The sequence below is a fragment of the Rhinopithecus bieti genome, unplaced genomic scaffold (assembly GCF_001698545.2).
Source record: "Rhinopithecus bieti isolate Rb0 unplaced genomic scaffold, ASM169854v2 scaffold_29254, whole genome shotgun sequence".
In the NCBI taxonomy this organism is placed as follows: domain Eukaryota; kingdom Metazoa; phylum Chordata; class Mammalia; order Primates; family Cercopithecidae; genus Rhinopithecus; species Rhinopithecus bieti.
The window spans coordinates 28,089-51,322 of NW_016813033.1; the positions used below are offsets into that span (position 1 = coordinate 28,089).

Below are 23,234 nucleotides of genomic sequence, written 5' to 3' on the forward strand. Positions count from 1 at the left end.
AGAAGTGGTACACAAAGGGAGAAATTGAGTAAAGTGGTGGATAAGGTAAAAGTATACATGAGAGAAAGAATGATTAAATCACAAGCCACAAAATAAAAGAAAGCCAGGTTTGAATACCATGTAAGAGGAGGGAAATTGTAGGGGAAAGCTATGCATGGCTGAGAGAATGGGGATCTGCACATACAGAAGCCAGCGTGGGATCAGGCCATATTTCCCTCCTCCCCACATCCATCCCCCAGTCATTCCACCAATTTGAAGTTAGTGAAGAATACAGGCTAGCTAAATGTTCTTTCCTTTGCTTAACACTGCTCAAAGAATTTACATTTTAACTTTTTGTAGTAATAGAAACCATCTCAGATGGTAATTGTAGCATATGGAGCAGGTTTGAAACATACAGTTACAACTCAAGTGGGCATGAATGTAACTTTCTTTATTTCCATAACTGAGCCTTACAGAGCCCTAGAGTCCTGCTTCCACCGTGAGCAGCAGGCTGGCTCCTAACACATTTGGGTCCAGGGCAAGAGTGCAAATGAAGGCTCAGGTGGCATATGGCTAAGTATTTGGAAGTTTATAAACTGAGCTAGCAAACTGCTGGATTCTGTTCTGTCCTCCTTTCTTGATCAATATACCTTCAAAACAACCCAGAGAGTAGGGATGCATGTAGAATTGCTCCTTAGCATCCATTCAGCTCTTGCAGCACTGGCAGACAGGCAGGACAGCAACCCACAGCCCACACCTTCCCTTCCTGTTTGTTCTGTGCCTCCACAGCCCGTGGGCACACACGATGCAGGTGGACAAGGAAGCCCACACATCTAATTCCTTCTACAAAAATAGCCATCCTTTGCCCAACTCCCAGCCCTAAAGTTATAAATTCCAAACCACGGGAAAGCAGCCCATGGAAAAAGAATCAATAATGGAATGACTCAGGCCTTTGAAGCAGGCTCAGAATCCTTTGTGCAGGGAATAATGCAGTCTCGAAAACCCAGCTCACAAAAGGTGTGCAGCCTGTGGGGATGTGGAGAACGGGACATCCCTTTAGCCTCCAGACTACTCATCCTGTAGGGAGAGGAACATCCAAAGAAGACCAGAGCACGGCCCTCTTTCCTCAATCTCAGGTCACTGGACAGCAGTGAGCCCCTGATCTCACCAATTAAATGTGTATTTCTTCTGATCCAGAACTTGGTCTCTCATGGACAAATTCTCAGTAAATTCCCAATTCAAACTCAGTCAATTCAAAAGTCTAACTCCATGCCAGGATTGTTTTCCTTTCCAAACTGCTCTGCTCAACTTTCCTCCATTCTCCTCCACTCTCAGGATAGCACCTTGATCGTGAGGCAAGTCACGATGGGGATAGGTGTCATCCGATGCTTTAACTTTCTCAGCTTGCCTCAGCTGGATTCAGACTGGATGCAGCAGACCTTTCAAAAGAGGTTTTGTCCTCACTGGACAGAGTGCCCACAGATGTCATGTCTCCATCTGCTCTCTTGCATGGTAGGGTCATGCTCCCTCTGACTCAGTTCTACCTAAGTTCTAAGATCTGGCTAAGGACTAGTCCAAGAGGCCCAGGCTCTTACTGGACCCTAGCTTTGGTTAGTTCAGCCCCAAATCTCAGAGATGAGTCCCTTCATCCTGCTTCACAAAGCAGGTCCTCTAGCTTTCAACTCTCATCCGGTCCTCTCCCTCCAACAGGCAAGAATTCCACCCTTTGCAGGTTATGGATAACCAAGAGGCCCTATCTCAGGCTCTGTCTGCCTAACCACACCACGCCACTCATTCTGTTGTAATGAGCTTCCTCATGTTGGCATAGAGCATGTTACTTAGAGGTATCCACAAACCATGAATGCTAGGCAGGAAGTGGGGACAATCCCTCTTTGTTCTGGAATCCTAAAACTGATTTGGAGTCTCTGTCTTCCTACCACACTCCACCTACCAGGACCCATTAGAAGTCGGCCAAAACCTGCCAACTTTGATTTGTTGGAACCAACACCTCATGTTCTCTCTTTCAACAAATCATTGCTCTTGCAAATGAAAGCTCTGTTTCTTCAATACTACGTTATTTTGAAAGCCAAGCTGAGCAGTGACTTTCCTGTTCTTAGTGGTGCACTGCCTTCCTCTAAACCAACAGAAGCCTGAACTTCTATGGGTGGAAAGCCAAATGCAACAAGAAAAGAGAAAATTTTATCAATAATAATTTCTTTCAAAATACTATCTCACTATACAAGTTTTTTTTTTCACTGCATTCTTTAAGTGGTAGAGCAAGGAATAAAAAATAAGTAGCCTTCTGCTTGCACTTTAGACATTGAAGGAAGAAAGGAAAGGCAGTTCTGCTTAAATGGAAAATACAGTGGACCAGGCACGGTGGCTCGCACCTGTAATCCCACCACTTTGGGAGGCCAAGCCAGGCCAATCACCTGAGGTCAGGAATTCGAGACCAGCCTGGCCAACATGGTGAAACCCCATCTCTACTAAAAATACAAAAATTAGCCAGGCATAGTGGCAGGCACCTGTAATCCCAGCTACTTCGGAGGCTAAGGTGGGAGAATTGCTTGAACCTGAGAGGTGGAGGTTGCAGTGAGCCGAGATTGCATCACTGCACTCCAACCTGGGCAACAGACCAAGACTCCATCTCAAAAAAAAAAAAAAAAAAAAAAAAAAAAAAAAAATGCACTGAAGTGCTCCAACCTTCATTAAACCCTCCTTATTTTGTCAATTGTTTTCCCTGCACCGCACATCCCACAGGGAGGGAAACCTGCCTGTCATTCTATGCCTCCCCTCACTCAGGGGCCACAGTCAGCCCTGCTGTCAGGGAAGGGCCATTTCCACCAAGGTATTCCACAGCACCTACCCAGACACAGATTATAAGCCTACCAGTCCTTTCTTCAAATGGATGATCTGATCACCATCATGTGTTAAATTAGCATTAAAGAAAAAGGAGAAGAAACAGAATAAACCAACAGAACCTAAAAGAAACAAAGATACTTATTTTAAAAAATCAAATTATCCTCATCCACAATCTAGACCAGTTTCTGTGTGGAAAGGGAACAAGCACAATCCTCATGTATTTCAAATATGATTACTAAAAGAAAAGATTCAATGGATGGACCAAATAATAGAAGGAACCAGGCTAAAGTCCACACTGGCAGTCTGGAGGAGAAAGTCAAGGAAATCCCTCACGCTATAAAGCAAAATAGATGGAACCAAAATCTGGGCTATTTTCCTAGGGCTTCCATAACAAAGTACCACAAACTGAGAGACTCGAAGTAAGTGAAACTTGTCTCACAGTCCTGGAAGGCAAGAAGTCCTAAGTCAAGGTGTCGGCAGAGCTATGCATGCTCCTTCTGAAACACTAGGGAAGGGTCTGTTCCAAGCCTCTCTTAGCTTCTCCAAGCTGCATGCATTCTTTGGCTTGTGGAAGCATCACTCTGGTGTACTCCCGTGCCTTCACATCCTCTTCCCTCTGTATGTGTATGAGATGCAACCTGAGAGAGAAGAGTTACAACACAGGACAAAGGCATGCAAGACATTCGCCATCCACCTACATTCACTCTTAGGAGCGCAAAGCACAGACAGGAGAGGAAGAGAGTCAGGGTTCAGATCCACAGGGATGTTAGCAGAGAGCGTGTCTGCCTGTTCCTGGCTGGAACGTCATACAGTGCTTCCTCATAGTAGCTACTATTTGTTGGATGAAGGAATTAGTTTAGAGTCAGTGTTGGTAGAGATACTCTGTGCTAGATCTTTCTTTCTACCCATGCTTCAGCACCTCATTGCTTCAGGTTCTGGAATCTGGTATCCATGTGTGAGCAGCACAGTGAAAGAAGAAGGTAGAATATTTACCAGAAAGTCAACGGGGATGCAGGGCATGGGATCTGTAGTAGGAAGATTCCTCTTGCCTCTAGAAGGAGAAAATACACCAAAGAACTTCAAATGCTTAGACACAAATGAATTGGAATAACCTAAACTGCAAGTATTTATTCACCATAATTGAACATTTTGCAACTCACTGTCTTTTCTGAAAACAAAATGCAGTAGATATAGCCTTTAAGTAATAGATTTCTAACTTTCTGATGCACTTCTAACCTTTGCTTCTTGGTATCTAAAAGTTTAACTAGGCACATCCTGCAAACTACTTCTTGGCTCCTGAGACATAAAATTCATCTTGGTCTGATGAATGCTTTCTTCCAGTTTTATTTGAGAAATTCTCTAGAAGATAAGGATAATTTAAAAGTCTGAGAAACGAAATCAAAGGAAATCTAATTCCACAAAGAATGCTGAGTCTAAAAAATAAATTATAATTCTGGAAGACTGAAATAATTCTTTGAAAGACAATATCCTCATAAGTATACATATATCTAGAATGTGCATTCAAATAAATTCCACCGAAAGACTATTTTTCTCATCTGAGCTCACACCATAGCCCAAATAATTTTATCTTAGCTAACATAATATAGTGAATTTAAAGTAGCAACTAAAAATTCACTAAGATGAATGCACATAGTAAAGTAGATAAAGAGAATTTTTCCTAAAAACTCTCTTTTGTTTTATACGTTTGACATGGCAGGGATAAAGGAATTCTTAGATATAAACAGGGCCGAACTTTCCAGTTTGAAAAAATGTATGCCAATGGCTGATAGTAAAAAGATGACCAATAGATCAAATCTTTAGAAAGAGTCTATTTTTAAATTCAGAATTATTGTAGAAATCTAGGCCAGAATGGGACTGCTATTGCTTGTGATGCTGAAGTGAGTCTAAAATATTAAAAACGGCAGTTTACTCAAACTTTTGTTTGTGTTATACTGCCACCTTCTGGTTAAAAGGTAAATTGTTTTTAAAAGAAAACACGGACAAAAGGTCAAAATCTTTGTTTTTGCAAAGGAGGCTTTAACTCCTAAATTAAAGGTAATGTACACAAGGAATCAAGAGGAATAACATGCAGGCTGGATGCCTAATGGGTCCCAAGTTGAGAGGTATGAAATAAACCCTAACTGTAAGGTCATCAAGCAGCCACACCGTGGCATTATTTATAGGTGAGTAGATTGATTGACAAAATCTTTCTGGTCTCTCCTCTAACAGAGCTCCCAAGAAGGGAGTGCAGGTCGCTCTCCATTGTGTAAGATGTGGGGACCAGAGAAAGAGATCTCAGAAATTATCAAGGGTAGGTTAAAAAGGTATGTGGAGATAAATGTCTGGGGCCTAAAGTAGATATGAACAGAAAACAAGATTCAGAATCAGGCAGGAGCAGTAGCTCACGCCTGTTATTCCAACATTTTGGGAGGCTGAGGCAGGTGAACCACTTGAGGTCATGAGCTTGAGACCAGCCTGACCAACGTGGTGAAACTCTGTCTCTACTAAAATACAAAAATTAACAGGGCGTGGTGGCACACGCTTGTAATCTCAGCTACTCAGGAGGCTGAGGCAAGAGAAAAGCTTGAACCCAGGAGGCAGAGGTTATAGTGAGCTGAGATCGTACCACTGCTCTCCAGCCTGGGCGGCAGAATGAGACTCCTTCTCAAAAAAAAAAAAAAAAAAAAAAGATTCAGAATCAAAAGACACGGGGTTATTTATTTACCATGCAAATATGATGGGTGCTGGCTGTTCAGTCTTGGAGGCTGCAGCTAAAGCAGAATGGCCCAAACCCAAGCACAGTAATAGACAAGGAAAGCCTTGTCTCCGCTGTCTAACTGGAGATGCAGACAAGGCATAAACACCTGCAACACACCAGGATTCACCGAGTGTACCACAGATGCTGTGCAAACTGCTCTGAATTGATCTGCCCAAAGGGACTAGGTCAGAAAAAAAGTTGGAGAGAGGCGTCAGGAAAAGCCTCAGCAAGGTGAGATTTGGACTACACCTTGAAAGATCAGCACAAATAAAGAAAGGTGGTGGAGATGCGGAAAGAAAGAACAGATGACTTCAGAGGAAAGGAAACCGTGAAAGCACCAAGGCGGAAAAGCACAGGGTTAGCAACTGACAGAAACCGGGACTGGATGTGGGGTCTGGCTGGGTCTGAAGGGCCTTGCTGTGACCTAAGTGTTTGTATCCCTGCAAAATTCATATGTCAAAGCCTAAAGCCCCAACATGATGGAATTTGGAGGCAGAGCCTCTAGCAGGTGATTAAGTCATGAAGGTAGAGCTCTCAGGAATGGAATTAGTGCCCTTATCAAGGGAATAAAGAGACCAGAGCTCACCTTCTCTCTCCACCATGTGAAGACACAAGACGTCTGCAGTCTGCAACCCCAAATGAGGGCTCTCCCCAGAACCGGACCATGCTGGCACCCTTATCGCCATCACCCAGCCTCCAGAGCTGTAAGAAATTAATGTCTGTTGTGTGTAAGACACCAGCTCTATAGTACTTTGCCAGAGCAGCCTGACTAAGAGAAGCCTTGAGCCTCATATTTTCCTCTAAGTCAGAGGAGCCATCACAGTTTTTGGCAAGGATAAAGCCCTGTGTGGACACTAGATTTGTCATATTGAGGAAATTGCTTTACTTCCCTGGACCTTGGGCTTCTCGGTAGAACACAATGAAGTTGCGGAACCAAGATTCGCTTCTTGATCTGTCTGACTCCACTCTCCACCAGATCGTCCACACTCCCAGATTGTCAACAAAAAGCTGAACTAGGATTTCAGACAGAGATGGAATGTACGCAGTTCCACCAATTCACAATCAATGTGTTAGTAGCATGCTAAAATATTTTAAATTAGACCATCCTAATGCTTTTGGAGACTCTAAAGGTCTTTCTCATTTAACACCTGTCATTATCTCTACCAGGAAGAAACTCGAATTTAATGATCTGTGTCTGTGATAAAGTTTAAATTATCCTCATTCTCCTAAGCTGCCAAGATGTGTGACTAGGCAGGCTCAAAAAATTTCTCTCCAAAGGAGTTTCCCTTTGAAGAGCAGAATGACCTTGGGCTAGGTCCCGGGAGGCTGGCTTCCTCCGTAGTGTGTAACTCACCCCAGGAGCAGGCAGCCTGAGGAGCAAGGGGGTCAGTGGGCTCACACAGCCCAGTGCCAGAAAGGCCAGAAAGGCCTCATACCTGGAACAACAGGACTTGGGTCTTGAATATCACCTGGACCCACTTCTGTCTCTCGTCTCTCTCTGTCTGTCTGTTTCTCCCATCTGGATGGCTTCATCCTCCCACGCCCTGGGTTTTCACTAGACAGGACAGATCATGGCCATAGGTGGTGCTTGTCTCACCATCTAACAGTTCTGCCATCAAAAGAAGACCCACTAGCTCCAGCTAGAAAAACATGAAGGGAAGACCTCTCTTGTGAGGCCTAGTTCACAGCCACTTCCACCCCCATGGCTCTGGCCAGGTGGGAAGAACGGTGATTGACAGCCCCACAGAACCATATGGTGAGTGTGTGTATGTGTGTGTGCGCGTGTGTGTGTGTGTGGCGGGGTGGGGGGCAGGGAGGGTTACACACTAGAACATGGGTGTCCTTCTGAGATGACCTAATAATAAACATCCATTGCACCTGGCCGCAAGAGCAGACCATAAGCTAAGTATATTGCATCCAGCTTATACAAGTTCTTCAGTAAGCCAAATTTTTAAATTAAAGTGTCCAGTATTTTCTTTTCTCAGTAATTCTGGAAACCTTATGTTGACAGTTTGTAGAAAAACTGCAATTTAAGGGAGAAATGATAACCATTTATCATTCTGAAGATACTGCTGTGAGTGGATGCCAGAGAGCCCTTAAGTTGAAGAAAAACTGGGGAAGGCATCTTTTCTCATCATTCCAATAGTACTCTAGACAGGGGAAATAAGGCAACTGGAGTAGGTGAAATCTGCCTACTCCACCCCACCATAGCCCCAGGAAGCCGCATCTCCTGGCTTTCCTCCTCTGCTCTCTGCCTTTCCAAAATCTTCATTCCCTCACACTTGAGCTCCATAAGAATTAGGAACAAGAGTTGATGTGACCCAATACCCATCATTTATCGTTAGTGTGACTTTAGATTATCATTCTCTCCTGAAGTAAGCAGCCAACCCCAACTCTAATGCCCCATTCTGCAATAAGAAAATATTATTAAAAATAGCATTTCTAGGTATCTTGGAATTACAGTGAAAGCCTCAAAACCGAAGTCAGTGGATGGCAAAAACTTCTTTCTACAGAGAGTTGCTAAATACTCAAGATAGAAGGGAGGAGTCAACTTCCCCAACCTCTCATTTACAAGAAAAGACTCCCCTTTGGGAAGCAGAGATGGGTGGATTCACTGAGGTCAGGAGTTCAAGACTAGCCTGGCCAACATGGTAAAACCCCGTCTCTACTAAAAATACAAAAAAAATTAGCTGGGCATAGTGGCACATGCCTGTAATCCCAGTTACTCAGGAGGCTGAGATAGGAGAATCACTTGAACCCAGGAAGTGGAGGTTGGAGTGAGCGGAGATTGCACTATTGCACTCCAGCCTGGATAACAAGAGGGAAACTCCATCTCAAAAACAAACAAACAAAAAAAAAGACTTCAAGAATCCCTTGGCAGGAAGAGCTGACAAGAGGAAAGGCTTCTCACTCTCTATTTGGAGCTTCCTGAGTTATAGAGAAGTGTGGACCCACCCTGGGTTACCTCTGGACTGGAGAGTAAAAGAAATGCTGAGAACCATGAGAGCCCCACATGGCCGAGGAGTGTAGAAGGTCTAAGTGAAGACAGAAGGTATCTGCCCTATATGTGGAGCAGTCCCAAGGCTGGAGTATGGATGGTATCGCCCATAACGGCGAGGTAAGCATGGGCAATCAGGGAGAAGCTGGTGATTTGACCACTCATGCCACTGACAGGACAAGGGTAAGGTCAAGTGGGCAGTAGGTCAAGTGGGCAGAGCACCAAGCTTGCAATTTCTTTGAAGGACCGTGCCTGAGAGAACTGCCTGCCAAGGAAACAAACAGATGGGCTGCCCTTCCAGCGCAGGAGTTGAGGGAGGTGGAACCAAGAGATCAGCTGGACAGGAAGACATCAATCATGTCAAGTGGCCCCTGACAAACGCACCCTTGGAGAGAGCCAATGTCTGGGCACCTACCATGACAGAGGAAAGCCAACAGCCAAGAGAGATCTAGAAAGAGCACCAGCTAATCAAATGGCCATTGGCCCCTTTCCTCCACTGTCTCCTTCTCTCACCCTGGAGGAGCCTGAAGCAAAGCAGTGATAAACAATAATATGAGGAGAATGACAAAACAATGCTCTCTATCTTCTTCACGGCTTGTTCTAGAACCATGAGTGAGACCTGTGTTGAGGGTGACAGAAAGAGAAGCTTTAAATTGGGGGGAAATTACAGTTTTTATTCTGATTGAATGAGATTTCTGTAACACCTGAAGAAGATACTATTCTCCTTTAAATTCATCTACACCTAAGGTTCTGCCATCTGCTCAAGATATCACCAAGAAGCAGGAAAGGATAAGCTGACCCAAAGTGTTTGAAAGCAGTGACAAGAGAGACGTAGAGCAGGTTCCAGCTTGTGCCCTACCAAGGTCGCACAGGTCAATAAAGTGATGAGGCTGCCTTGACACCTTCCATTATGCAGTGAAAGGCTTTCTCTTGATAAAGGAATTTGAAACAAAGTGAGTGAGAGGGAGGAGCATTGCTCACAAAACAAAAAGTGTTAACAACAACTTCCCACAACCTGGCACTAGAGAACTCCAGCTGGGAATTGTTGGCACTTGAGGGAGACCTCGAAGGACGAGGAGGTTTTGGGAAGGTGGAGGAAGCAGAAGCTATTCCAGGTGTAGAAAATAACATGAGCAGAGTCACAGAGACAGGTCCAGAGAGGAAGAATGATCTAGTTTTAACAGTCTTGGCTCCATCGGGAGTTCTTGTCAATGTTAAAACCAAAAATACAGTGTGGAGTCCACATATAGTATGCTTAAATCTAATCTTAAAAATTTGGATTTTATTCTCTAAATTAAACTATGAGACACTTTTGAGGCGCAGACTGTATAATGGTATCTGTGTTTTAGGAAAATAACTCTGGTGACAGGGTATACCATCCGGAATAGTGAGAGTAGCAAGAAGCCGAATGCACTCACATTGGTCAGGAAGTGAATACCATGTGGATACCGAGAGACAAAAATCACAGGTGTGGTTCCAGAAATGGAAAAAGTAAGACTGAGTAAGCAGATAAGTTAGCGGTAAGGTAGACAGGATTGACTGCGGCGCTCCTCATAGTTGTGTCTCTCTGAGTACATGACTGTGGTTTGAATATTTTCCTACAGGACTTCCAAAGAAATTCCTTCATTTCCTAGGGAAGCCTAGAGACCCCCCATTAGATGCCCAAAGCTCAGCCTGGCTAATGAAAAGTGAACCTCTACCTGGTGATGGGGCGTTTCTGCACGTCGGAGCCACTGTTTCCTCGGGGGGTATGGGGTCACCTCTGCCACCTGGCAGAGCAATGGCAGAAACTGCTCTGCCTCACTCTCCAGTTCCCCAGCAGAGCCGGAAAGGATCTCTATTCCAGTCCCAATCAGGTAGACAACAGAAGACTGCAGCAGCTTGACTCTGCCCACCTGGTTCAGCATGGCCCATTCTTGCTTCTACAATAGCAGGCAGAAAAGAGAAACACCTGAAATGAATGTTACTGTGATAAGTTCTCCCACCTGAAGAAACCTTGTGACTACCACCGCCAGAAAAGAGCACGATCTCACAAGCTGTCAGCCTTCACTTCCCTTTCAAACCCAGTTAAACGCCTCCACAGATGTCCTTACCTGGGCTGGGGAAGTTTCCTACATATTCTTCAAAAATAATACTTTATGCAATGCCATGCTCCAAAGCATGGTTTTATCAACGTGTGTTTGGGGTGACTGCCACTTACCCTTACAAAGGCTTCCTATAAGTTGTGGCAGTTAGATCAAATTGGATGCAGAAGCCCAGACATTCTGAAGAGGAGAAAAATCAATGTAAATAAATGTAATTTCTACATAAAATATGCTTTTACCTAATTGAAAAGTCATTATCAATTAGCCAAATACAACTTTAATCAGACATGAATGATTGAGGAATTCTATATTTAGAAGAACACAGGTTGGCATTTGGAAACCCTCATGTCTCATGCCATTAGCCTTGAAAACCTTTTGCCAGATAACTGAGGTGTGAGTTTTAATTCCCAGTATCAAACCAAGAATAAAATTATTTTAATTATGGTCAACTGGGTAAGGAACATTGACGATCTAATTGCTGAGCTGTAATTCTGTATTCTGTCCCCGGGAGACACACACCTGAGCCAAGTGCTTCAATAATTCATTAAAGCACTTCCCTGTGCATCAATTATCAAATCATGTGCCTTGATTACTTTACTTAGGGAAAGTTACCCTTGTGAAAAAAGACTTTTACCAATCATCAAAACACAGAACCTCTAACCTACATTATACGATTTTCATTAAAATATACAAAGTTGTACAATAGCTCTCAGTTATCTATGTGCCAAAAGCAATAGTCAAAATGATTACAAGGACCGTAGCCTGACCAGCTTTATACAAAATTATGAGGTAGGTGGGTTTGTGGTTTTACCTGCCTAATTCTGGTTTTGCCAATAGTTCGTCATAAAGAATTGTTTCAATTTTCTTTAAACATCTAAATATTTGTGGTCCAGGATTAGATCGTATCACCTTCATATTCCCATGATGCCGAACTCCATGCTTTGAATAAAAAGCACATAGCAGATCACCAGTCGACTCTTTCCCACAGGTCATTTGTGACTTTGATCATCCATAGTTCTTGTTTTATTTATACTGTTTTACCCAAAAATTCAAATGAAAAAAAATATGAAAGAATGTAAAAAACAGTGAACAAATGTATAAATAAGAGTCTATAAATAGAAACTAAAAATAAGATACTCTCAAAGTATATTTCCTAACATACATAAAAAAGGCGTTCCATAAATATTTGTTGGGTGGTAAATCAACAAAAAAAAATAGAAGAGAGTAAGAGGAGAAAAAGCCTCCATTTTCAACTTGGTGGCCAAAGATTTTGCCCTTACAGCCAATATAAATGACTAACATTCAATGTGAAATTTAACTTTTCTTCCTGTGCTGATCCACCTCCCCATGATAAAAGCAATTCTAAACAGAAAATCACTGGATTAATGATAGCCAGGGAAAGACAGATGAGGAAAGGACAATTCACTGATTGAATAATCAATCTTGGATAGCTAAAAGCTATGAGGTTTACTAACTCATAATAATAATAAGCAATGAGTATATTTATTCTCTGTAATTATTTTCATTACCAACACTCTTCTTGATACTGTAGCTTTAGGACCAATATTAACACTGGAATTGAGCACAAGGGTAATGTATCTCAGTGCAACTGTTTTTATTATTTTTTCTGTACTACTTTTTCTGGAAAGGAATGCCTCCAAAACAGCAACTTTGTAGTGAATATTTGTCAATGTTTCCTTGCACAGCATGGAAACACGATTCTTATGTTTGGAAATCTAAGGTGAGGGAAGTGGGGGCAGTTGAGGGATGGGGGGCACAGACCTGAGTTCTGCCTCCTCCCATCCCACTTCCCACCTGCACTTGTGATCCAGTGATTGTGAAGGTGATCAGGGATTTTGAATCTGGAAAGAATGGGGCGTGGGCAAAGGTAGACAAAGACTATTCACTGTGGTGGCAGTGGTGAGGGTGGAGTCAAGAGCCCAGCAACGTGGCAGGAAGTGTCTGGTGGGCGGAGTCCATCCATGCAGTGTGTCCACAGGGATGTCCCAGGGTCAGCTGTCCTGCCACATTGTTCTTGTGGGGGTGGCAGAGGAGTCTTGCCCCTTACTTCAGTCTCTTCTTTCCCACCTGTTTGCCACACATGGACAATTCTGTGAGCCACCTGTGGTGCTTGTAATAAATTCCTTCTCTGTTTAAGTTAGAGCAGCTTTCTTTTGTTTTGCAACCAAAGTCCCTGCTTTGTAGGAGAACAAAATACAATTTTTAAAACCATAATTTTCTGGAAAATGAAACAGGTGCAAATTCAAAACAGACTCGAGAGTTTAAAAATGATTTGCTTTTCCCATCTTTCACCCCTCCCTACTTACAACAACTTCCTCTGAGGTATATAAATAACTCATATGGGCACCAAAGACTCCACTACACAGCCTGTTTACCCTTTGAAAAATACTTTTTGCCTAATTATAATAAAAAAGGGGTCTTAAATTTGGTATTTAGAGAAATTCGCAGGTAATCAGGTTAACCCATCACCAGAGGGCATAAATCAATGAGGGGGAGAAGAGGAGAATGCCAGATTAGATTATGCAACTACAGCATCTGTCAATAAATGGAGGGAATGTGAACTAATTTAAAGTTAGTTTTATTTTACAGACTGTAAAAAGACCAACTGGCTTTCTAATTTAGAGGTCGTCATTCCAGGTTGTCGTAACAGCCAGAGAGTTCATAATAAAGGGACTATTACAGACATAAGGTTATGCATAAGGTTATGTTTTACTTCAATAAAAAGGTGAGAAGGCACAGGGGTGAATGTCTGCAACCCACACCCTTTGGGAGGGGACCCAAGGTTGCAGATCTGAGCCGAAACCCAATATGAGTGTAACAGTTACCGAAGGCTGCCAGAGTAGTTATGCCTGATATTTCATAGAGGATGTAAATATTGAAGACTGAGAGACTACCTGAAGTTGCTAATCTAATTCTCAGACAATATTAAGTTTATGTAATGACAGTTACAGCATCGAATCCTCAAATATTATGCCTATAGTATCTTAATATCACTATGACTTTCTGCAAGGAACCTGACTAAATAAAAATTCCCTTAATGTTCTAAACAGTCTTGATTAAACTGTGAGCCATTATAAAGTCATGGCCACATAGAGGTGTGAAGATAGTGAAAAGTGACTGTAAATGTGTGTAATTTCTGGGGTATTATTGAAATTGTTTTTCTGAAAACCTGCTTGAGTCCAGGTTTTTAAGATGCTATGGTCTGATAGATTTTAATCATTAGTAAATGTCTTTCTAGAATACAGAATTGATATATCTTCAGTCCTTACAGGAGATAAGTTAAGTAAAAGTTCTAGCATGCTTAGCTAGTCCTAAAAATACAATGCCCGTTTGAAAATGTTGAATAACCTTTGAGGCAAAGAGAGTTTGGTCTAAAACTTAAAACTTCTAACCAGAGAAAAATTATATTTTCTTCTTTTGAAAACAGGAAGGATCTTGACAAGTGGGACAAGATCCTTTTGAATGAAACCTGAAAAGCAAAGATTCTTTTATGTGAACATACGCAATTTTCAGGAAGATTTTAAACAAAAATATTGCATAATGTTGACAATCAAATTTCTGAAGACTAGTTGTCTTACCCTATAGAGGTATGATGTTAACTCAAGTTCCGGAACCAGAGGCAAATGCTTCAAATATTTTCAAATTTTAAATATTTTGGCACTAAAATAAACACATCCACAATAAGTAAGCTGCACAAAAAAAGGAACCTGTGAAATAAATCTAAAAGCATACGCAAATGTTCCTGTTTGTTTTTCTCTATACTGCCCAATTTCTAAAGATATGAACGTATGGTTAATGATGTATTTTATCTCAAAATGTTGAGCCACTAGAACTGTTATAATGTTAAGGCACTTCTTAATTCCTAATCATATGGTCATCGTATAGAAAGTCTGTAAACACTGAATTTAAATTCTACTTCAAAATAAGTTTTAAATTCATTAGTGGAATCCATTGTAGGCCCTTATTCTCAGTCTCAAGTCTTCTGAGCACCCCTCTTTCCCTTCCCCCAACTGCTGGGCCCTGAACAGCAGTTCTCATATTAGGATAAGCAAATCTGGATCATTCTCTTCTATGATTGCTAGTCCTTTCTCTGAAAATTTCATTACGACCACTATCCTGCTCACCATTCATCCATTCATTTGTTGACTCACACACCTAAATTTATCGAACAGCGAATGTGCAGTGGTCACTATTTTAGATACTTGGAAGTCAAAGATAAATGAAAGCACAACACCTGCCTTCTAGAAGCTTAGAATTCATTGTGCAGAAGCACCATGTATACAGAAATGCTGATGACACACAATATATAGATGTTTGGAAGTGACACAAATGTAACTGACTCAGAGCCTGGCAAATAAATATTCCTGTGAGAGACAAAGCTGTGTGCTATCCAGACTCTCCTTCAATCAGGACGCTGCTGAGAGGCTGGAAGTGGATATCCATTAGCTGAATGCCCTTCAGGGACTGGCTCAACACTCTTGCTCAAGACATGCCCTCTCCAGATCAAGCCACATGCAAAGATTGCTTAAAGGCATGAGCATTTATGCCCAACACAGTGCTCCCTCTGGGGCCAGCCGTCCTTCAGGTGTGCATGCATCTCATTTCTCTGCCTGCTCAATCCTGCCTCCTCCTCCATTCCCCTTCATTCCTAGGTCTTCATTCCTAGAATACTTCCTAAAGAAATATGCTGCCACATCTGCTTCCAGGGAAACCCAACCGGCAACATTTCTTAAATAAGTTTTTAAAATAAACTCTGCCCTTAGCTTTCTTGCATTTCTATGAAGCCTCAGAAATATTCTACTGGAAATGGCTGCATTAAACAGAACGTTGATAATGGTAATGATAATAATAATAGAATGGCGAAAATTGAGATAGAATTTACCCTGTGTCAGGCACTGTTTCAAGTGTTCCATGCACACCGGCTCATTTAACCCTTGCAACAATTCTGCAAATCAATACTATTGCTAATCCCTTTCAACTGATAAGTAAAGAGAATAAGACAAATACCTAGCTCCAAGTTATGTAGCTACTATTTGGTTCCCAGGCAGCCCCAAAGTGTGATCTCTTAACTACTGTATTAGTTCGTTTTCACACCGCTATAAAGAAATACCTGACAATGCATAATTTACAAAGAAAAGAAGTTTAATTAATTAACTCACTGTTCTACATGGCTGGGAGGCCTCAGAAAACTTACAATCATGGTGGAAGGGGAAACAGGCACGTCTTACATGGTGGCTGGAAAGAGTGTGTGTGAGTGCGCAGGAAAAACTACCATTTATAAAACTGTCAGATCTCATGAAAATCCACTCACTATCACAAGAACAGCATGGAGGAAACCACCTCCATAATCCAATCACTTCCATCCCTCTACACATGGGAATTACAATTCCGGATGAGATTTGAATTGGGGCACAAAGCCTAACCATATCAACCATATCAACATAACCATATCTTATGCCATTTCTCTTATTCTCTAGTGTCCTAACAAATGTCATGGCATTATTAGTATCCACCATGAAATTACACACTTTAGAAGGTCTTTTAGATAATAACAGCTGCTATTCATTGAGCCCGTATGACATGTTGGCTCTGTTGTGAGTCCTTATGACTCTGACTTATGGTCATGACATCCCTATGAGTTAGGCCAGGGTTGGTTATTCCCATTTCACCAATAAAAAACAGGCTCACATGGATGATGTGACTTCCCCGAAGTCAGAGTTCACAAGAAGCAGAGATGTTCTCAAATCTAGCATTTCTGTCTCTAAAACAAAGTATCTCGAAGTTATCTGGATTTATTTAAACTGTGCTTAATCTATGAACTATAAACTATGCTTAACCTAAAATGGCTTAAAGAATTTACCATCTTTAAGATCCATCATTTTTAATTGTGCCACCTTAGCCACTCTCCAAACACATCAGAAATGTAGAAGACAGAATGTGGCCCTCTGTCCATTAACACAGCTGTAGCTATGATCTGGAGCTTTCTTTTATAAACCTAGATTACTTAAACAGAATTATTCTCTGTATTCTGTCAATGACTCCCTGAAGGTCTATTAGGGCTTCTGCTCAAATAAAGAGGCATCATATTCTTTAGTTGAACCCCAAGTGCTATGAATGCACCACGTTTTATGTTTGATTATGTATTTTATGTTTTAGGGCATTGATGCAAATTCTAGGAAATCCCAGTTCACAAGGTGTAATAATGTGATGTTGTATCTGTGCTTTAAAGATAATTTTGATTTTGAGAAGACCACCAAGGCCTTTGGCCCGTGAGTAATCGATTACATTCAGCAAGCAGAAGTCATTCCTGTAGGTAAGATAATGGATGGGGGAGCTAGGGGAAGGGGGCAGAGTAAGAGGATTTCTCTTATGTCATTTTTTTTTTTATGGCAGTGAAATTACATGAATTTTTCACCTTGGGAAATACAGGGTTACAAATTTCTCCTGACCAGTAAAGGATCCCTGAACAGTTTTACCATAACCAAAGTGAGCCGCGAGGGAAGAGCGGCTCCAACACACAATGCACAATGCCAGCTTTTGGTAACAGGAACAAATGGACAGAGAATAACGACTTCTGCAAGCCTTCCTCCTTGATGGGGGAAATGCGCTCACTCTTTGTCTCTATTATGTGCTGCCTGACAATTGTTCCCAGCAGTGAAAGGCAAGCTCACCCTCTGGGAATGGGTTCAAATATAAATGACTAAGAGCCTTGTCAAAGGTCCTCTGTAGCTGACACCCCTCTCCTCCACCCCTTATCCCCTCAAGGGCACTTCATTTTCACTTTATTACTTTTTTCCCTCTAAGGGCAGATTAAGGTTCAGGAAAAAATGCCATTATAAATGGAGGTTCTTGATTAGAGGCCAAAATGTCTGCCCTATCTCACCTCCCACTCGCTTTACTTCTGTTCTGCCTCTTTCCAACGTTATCCTTTTCTGCAATTGCAGAATCCCAGCCCCCGGTTTTGGTATTTGAGAGTGGCTTGGGTAATGGCTGCTGTAAGGCCTCTCATGACCGACCCCTAATGAACATGCACAAACCCTGGAAAGTGTTGCTTCAGTGTCCATTTACTCTGCTCTCAGCATGACAGCTGACAGCCTCCTGTGCTGAGGGAAAGAAAGGCCATGGCTTCTGAAAGCCACAGTTTACTTAACTTTTCCTTCCTTGTGAAAGTCAGGTTCACCCATACAACACTCCTTGCCGTGCTCTGGTGTTCTGAAAATAGCAGTCATTTGGCTTTCTCGGGAGAGTTAAAACAAAGAAACACAATGGCAGGAGGCTTGCTTTTCCAAAACTTTACAATAACGAAAAGTATGGAATGCATTACAAAAGAAATGACAGATGTCCTTGAAGTGACCCTGCATGACACAATTCAACAGCCATCTAAAAATAATGGTCAAGCCAGGCATGGTGGCTCAAGCCTACAATCCTAGCACTTTGGGAGGCCAAGGCAGGTGGATCACTTGAAGTTAGGAGTTTCTGACCAGCCTGGGCAACATAGTGAGACCCTGTCTCTACCAAAAACACAAAAATTAGCTGGGCATGTCTGTTACTCCAGCTACTTGGGAGGCTGAGGCAGGAGAATCGCTTGAACCCAGAAGGTGGATGTTGCAGTGAGCTGAGATCATGCCACTGCACTCCAGCCTGGCTGACAAAGTGAGACTCTGTGTCAAAAAATAAAAATAAATAAATAAGATTTTTGGCTCATACTGTGTACACTGAGCCATGTTCAACATGCTTTCTGCCGGAGAGAGTAACCTTTTCCGTGGTGGGAAGGGCTGGGAAAGGCAATGTCTCAACTGCGCATTACTACAGCTGACCTTCAAAATCTCAAAATCTCTTCACCTCTAATACCTTTCTTGATTCTCACAACAACCTTGTGAAGTTGGTGACCGCTGGTAATATCTTCATTTCACAGAGAAAAAGCAGTGACGCTCAGAGACTAAGTTATTGCTCAGGCACTGACAGCTAGAGAGTAGCAAAGCTCGAGCATAAACTCACATCTTTTTCTTCAAAAGCTCATGTGTTTTTCACTCCTCACACTGGATTTTAGTGGCATGGCAAATTCTCAGAGGGTTTCAAGTTAAAATTAATTTTTCTTTCATTATGTTAAATCTGCTTCCTTCTAATGCCTAAAATGAGGAGGTCTCTTTTCTTTGGCAGGCAAAATGGTGACCATGTGGGTGTCAGTGTGTTAGAATTAACCTTCTTTTAAATGAGAAGTTGATCTACCAAACACAATTTCAGTTAAACAGATGCGCCGTGTGACAGTGTCTCAGGGTAGATGCCTCAGGTCAATTATGCAAGCATTGCATAAGCAGCTCATTGTTGCCAGTTTCTAATTAGATTCATCAGGGACTTATTAACCTCTGGAAAAAGTTACAAGTTTTGCATAGAAGCAAAATGAAAAAAAAACGAATATCCTCACTCACACAAAGTAAAATATGAAGGAAAAATAAAATAAAAATAAGATTCTGGCCAGGCACGGTGGCTCACACCTGTAATCCCAGCAGTTTGGGAGGCGGAGGCAGGCAGATCACAAGGTCAAGAGATCGAGACCATCCTGGCCGACATGGTGAAACCATGTCTACTAAAAAAAATAAAAACACAAAAATTAGCTGGGCATGGTGGCACGCGCCTGTAGTCACAGCCACTCGGGAGGATTGAGGCAGAAGAATCATTTGAACCCAGGAGGCAGAGGTTTCAGTGAGTCAAGATTGTACCACTGCACTCCAGCCTGGTGACAGAGCAAGACTCTGTCTCAAAAAAAAGAAAAAAAAAGAAAAAGATTCACTTAATTCACACACTCGTGAGAATCAATTGTTTAAAATCTCGTATTTCCTGGGCCTCAGAGACATTAATCCAATGGATCTCAGGTAGATTCCAGGAACACCGCATTTTGTGCACTACTCTTATGTAGAGAGCACCCCAACTTCACTTAGAAATGCACTGGACTGTGGGTGGGAGGACATGGGGAGGAAGTGGGATTCCTGATAAAAGCTGCAATTTAGAGTTTGCAAGATAAGACAAAGTTACCCTTCCTGATGCCGGCTTTGAATGAGAGCATTGTTAGCAGTAATATATAATTAAGCTCTGCCTTCAAAAATCACTGAGACTAATAATAACTTAGTGGATAGTAATTTGACTAGTTTTCAGTTTGAAGTCTCTTCATTGCCTCTTACTGTTTGTAACTAGAATAAAATTTCATTAACAAAGAAATTAAGTGGACTGAAGCGAACCTTTAAACTATTTTAAACGATTTGTAAAACGAACCAAAAAAAACCCTTTTTTTTTACCATCAGATCAACAAAGGAATTTTTTTATGTTAATTCTCAGTACAGGTGAGGCAGGTAAGTTCCTAATTACCTGTAGGAATGTAAATTTGTGTAAGGTTTAAATTGTTCTGGAAAGTAATTTGGAAATGTGTACTAAAAGTCTTCCAAGTAGTCATAACCTTCGGTTCATAAATATAAGTTCTATCCCAATGAAAAATGTGCACAAAGATTTGTACACAAATATGTGTGTAACAGTGAAATTTTTATAACAATCTAAATGTCCACAATAGGAGGATAGATAGACAAATTGTGATACATTTCTATTAAACCTGTCAAGTTACAAATAATCAAATGTATCTAGTGTCCTTCTCAACTGAGCCCTGGCCCCAGTAGGGAAGAGCATGTGTGCCTGACATCCCCAGTTGGAATTTGGAATGTATTTTCCTAAAGAAAATAATAAATAGTCAATGTGTTTGCAGGCCAACTGCCAGAAGCTTTTTTAACACAAACCTTAAAACTTTAGGAGGAACATGAACCTTAGAAAATGTAATAGTGCTATTTCAACATCAAATCCAAAAATATTATAATTATTACTTGAAAAAATACATTTTCACTGCTAAACAACTGACTTATAAACCGGCATCAGGAACATAATCATCTCGTTATCTGTCTTGTGTCTTGAATACTTTCCAAGATAAATTCTCAAAATCTGAAACCCACAAAAGAATTAGGACAACTGTCAATTTAACCCCCAAATAGTATTATTCAACAATAATAGCAATAGATTTTTCTGTAATATGGCAAAGAAAAATGAGGTTATCCTGTAAAGTGGATTTCAGTTTGTTGTTTTAATTAAGTTATCATGTGGAATTAGTAGTCTAATAGTGTGAGTGGACCTCAGCAGCGAACCTTTCATTTGTGAAGAATGAGTTAAAATAATTCCTATTATTATTGCTAATTTACAGATCAATACTAGAATAATGTATTTGTCTATAATAATGCCATGTACACTGCAGGCACTATTGATGAACAGGAAATTTTAAATCTTAATATGTCTGATAAATTTAATCCCAAACATAATTCTAACTACATGAATTTTAGAAGTGTTATATTGTTTATAACATTGCCTGAGAGTAATTTTATTCTGTCCTACAATATATCAAATTTTTCTTTGTTTCTTTCTCTCTTCCTCTCTCTCTCTCTCTTTCTCTCTCTTCCTCTCCCTCTCCCTTTCTCTCTCTGCATTGCTCCTGACTTAGGTTTCTGAGGACTACACACTGAAAACTTGTCCATGAATATAAGTCCCAATCACCTTTTTATTCATTGGCATGGGAAGGCAATAAAAAACTGATTACATTTTCTTTCGCCTATAGCTTTAAAGCAGCCGCTTGACCTATGGCAAACATGAACCAACCTTTATTTCAGAGGTTTGCAATTTCAGGGGAAAACGTGGTGCTGCATCTCCCTTGAAGACCTTATTTAAGATAACTCTATCATGCTTATCTGAGTTCTTACCAACTATCTTGGCCTCAAATGTATGTTTTCCCTTTATTACTCCTCTTTGGATCTAGCAATACATTCTATTCCATTATAGAGTCCTCTTTTTAAAATTCCTATTTTCATGTTTCTTCCACCCAGGTAGACAAAGTTAAGACGTGTGCACAAATGAGAAAGTTTGTACTGATCAATTTTTTTGTGTAAACAGAAGATGAATTTTCTCTGTGTATGCTTGTGTGTATATGTATCTATATATTTATCATTTTATTCTAAGTAATTCCCTTGCCGAAACATTTAATCTTACTTTTTCTGTTTAAGTTGCTGTATTATTCCCAAAAGCTGTGATGCATGAGTTGATTTAGAAACATTCACTGTATTCCTGTATGGGCCAGGCACTATCCTAAGTATTAGGAACTGGGTGAGCAAATGAGACATTCTCTGCCCTCATTAAGTTTTCAGTCTAACAAAGAAGATGCACATTCATGTAATCTTCACGTAAGTATCTTTTTATATTGCCTCACTTTTTTGAGGGTATAAGGACATCTATGTAAATCAGTTTCCAAACTTACAAGACACGAGGGATTCCTAAACTTCCAGGGAGAATGCACAACTGGGGGTGTTAAGATTGGGTTTTCACCCAGCTTTCTTCCTCTACTAACCATAAAGTATGAGAGCTACTTAGAGTTCAGTCTGAGAGACGCTCTATCTATGGACACCTCACCCTCCCCATAGGCAATTGTATTATGCACATCTAGTAGCTTTAATCATTATGTATACAAAGGTGAAGGTGACACCCATGTTTATGCCTTAGTCCAAAATTTTTTTTGAACTAGATTTCTTTGGATTGGATTGACATATCGGACTAATGACTTGGCTTTTTCTATTGGAATATCTTTAAATCATCACAAAAGTTGTGACCTATGTCTGGTGTACATGACCCTGAAAACCTGCTCCTCTTCCAAAAAAGATACCACTTCACTGAAGCTTTTCAGATCTGAGCTTAAATGTCCCTTCCCCAGGGTAGACTCATCTAAGCATCCTTCCTGTCATTGCCTTCTTTTAAAACACCCCATGCTTCCTTTTCATTGACCTGTATTTATTACAAGTAATAATTCTATACTCATGTGAATATTCATGTAATTAACATAATAATATATAAATATTTTCAGAAAGCTCTGAGTATAATAGAGCTGCTATTATAGCCTCAATATTTCTTAGAATAGACACTTCAGAAAAATATTAGCTGGATGAACGAATAGAAAGGGGAAACATCTCAGTTTTCTGGATTCAGACACTGCTGGGAAAAGGGAGGCAATTGCTGGTTTCTTTGGCTCCCTGAGCAAGTTTAAGAGCTCATCTTGAGTCAATAAGAAGTCTGGCACAGCCAGGAGAGTTAGGGGATAGCTGGAGAGGATGATACTATCTAATGCACATTAAAAGGGTTATTTTTAAGGTACTCCAACCTAGTCCTCCAAATAACTCATTCTGAGAACTTCTTTGGACTGCAAGGCAAAAGTTGCTGGAGATGACAAGGAGTAAGGGTTCTTCTCCAGTTGCTAATGGAAACAGATGTTAGAACTTCCTGGACATGGTTTGCCACTCGAGCAGAAGCTACTGGAAGACTGAGAGTAGTTACCATCTGACAGGAGCAGCCACTGTCATTTCTTTTCAACAAGCGCCACAGAGAGTAGCTGCCAGTGAGAATCTTCATCATTAGAATGGTCACTGAAAGTCTGCTTCAGAAGCCACAGCTGAGGGAAGCC

General features: G+C 41.1%; 1 protein-coding gene across 1 annotated transcript in view; it reads left to right on the forward strand.

Annotated features, from left to right (window-relative positions):
- GALNTL6 (polypeptide N-acetylgalactosaminyltransferase like 6) overlaps positions 1–23,234 on the forward strand; it is a 237,746-nt gene that overhangs the window by 16,527 nt on the left and 197,985 nt on the right. The gene's annotated exons all lie outside the window — the stretch shown is intronic.